This window comes from Grammomys surdaster, unplaced genomic scaffold (assembly GCF_004785775.1).
Source record: "Grammomys surdaster isolate TR1022 unplaced genomic scaffold, NIH_TR_1.0 1019, whole genome shotgun sequence".
Classification (NCBI taxonomy): domain Eukaryota; kingdom Metazoa; phylum Chordata; class Mammalia; order Rodentia; family Muridae; genus Grammomys; species Grammomys surdaster.
In genome coordinates this window covers 709972-712014 of record NW_021605438.1, presented here as the reverse complement: position 1 = coordinate 712014, position 2043 = coordinate 709972, and positions in this window count along the sequence as shown.

Here is a 2043-nt window from a genome sequence, read left to right as displayed (position 1 = left end):
CACATTGCCTCAGGCTGGAGAGAGTCTTCCCTCAGCTCCAGTAAGAAAGGTGGATGGTCTGTCTATACAGAGAGAAAGCTAGATAGAGAAGTTGCTACCGAAAAACCCCAACCAAAGACAAGCCCAGCCCCTCTGTATCCATAGATGGTGGACTGCAGGACACACACCACCATAAATTCCCAAATCTAGAGGTGCTTGAATAGAAAGTGCCACGTTTGTATATAATCTACACATCACTGACTTAAATACTTTAGATTATCTATAAAGGACTTCTAATGAGGAATATGGTAGGTAGATGCTTGCTATTTTGTATTGTTTAAGGAATAATGACAAGAAGGAATAAGTCTGTATATGTCTAGTACAGATGGAATTGTTTCTCAAGTGTTAGATCCAGCAGCAGGTTAGATCTGTGAATTTGGAGCTCCCACATATGAGGGGCCAGCTATGAGTGTGTGTGCAAGCCAAGTGAGGGAGCTCAATATCCAGTAGTGCAAGGTGATCATGGTACAGATCCAGATCTAGACTGCATGGGCTTGGAGCATAGGCTCTGTCCATGCAAGTTAGAGCATCTCAGTGGGGAAAGTCAGGAGTCAGGCTTATCTCAAGGCAAATGTAGACACCGTGCATACACTGGATGATGGTGTGAAGCCTTGATGCTCAGCATCAGTGTTCACAGGCTACTTAGGCAATGATGGAGCTAACTAGGAATACTAACATCATCTTGGTAAGCAGAAGAAGGGAGACCAAAGGTAAGGGCACTGCTAGGTGTGTTTACTATTCAAAATGTGTCCTCATGGTGTTTGGATTAGGTACCCTAAGGTCTGTGATCTAGAAGGAAATAAATGGCCATATAATAGGTTGTTGTTATAGTTGTTGTTTTATTTTCAAAATCACACACATTGTCAGTGATGAGATTGAAAGGATTAGAAACTAGGTCTCTGTGACTGTAACCCTTATTGTCTAATTTGCCGTCTCCCCTTCCAGAATGAAGGCAAAACATTGAAAAAGAAGCTATAGTTTTATGTTGTTTGTCTCAGAGAAACTTTATTTGTCTTCCCAGCTTTGCCATAGCCATCATCAAAACCATAAGGGCAAACTTCTCCGGAACAATTACCCCGCCTTCCATCGCCTTCTCCTTCCTAATGTGGGGATGAGGTTTGCATCCTGGTTCTCTCCAAGTGCACCAGCCACTAGCCTGCAGCCTCCTGTGGGGAGTCTGGCTTTGATTACTTGGAGACAAAAATAATCTCAGCTTGAAGAGAGATCCCAATCACAACTTTCTAAATAATAGACACCAAAATATCCAATACTCTAAATAGACAAACTCAACCCCTGCTCCTTCTGCAAGAGGCAATGGACAGACGTCACAAAGGGCTGCAGTGCCAAGAACGCATTATACTTCCCAGATGCACAGGCTGACACACTGAGCAAACTATGTGTGAAATTTCTCTGGAAGAGTCAAGGAAAACAACATACCCCCACCCCCACCAAAGTTAACTGAAGTAGCTCTGTTCGGATCAACCAGAGAGGAGACCTGGGTGCCATGATGCAGATGTTATGAAGGGACTTGTTCTTATCTTCAATGCCTTTTCCTAATTCTCTAAGTTTTCCCTTTATTCCAATAGCCACCTAAACATGGGAACTCCTTTAAAAGATGGTAATACCATCATTAATTAGGACACAAGACTGTAAAATTCCTTCTGACTCCCACCATGGGTACGAGGAACTGTTATTCTGTACAGAACCTAAGGGGACTAAATTTAGGCCACACCTACCCATTCTTACAAAACACACACACATACAAACACACAGTAATGGATACCCAATAACTTTATAGATGTCAGTCTCAAGAGGACAGATGAGCTCAAAGGTATTTTCACAGAGGTTTATTGAGAGCTGGGAAGTTGGCTTGGTTCCTAAAGTACATGCTGTTTGAGTGTGAGCATCTGAGTTAGATACCCAGGACCATTGTGAAAAGGCTATTCACAACAATGCTCACCTGTGGTCCTAGCGCTGGTCAGGTAGAAACAAGGGAACCCCTAG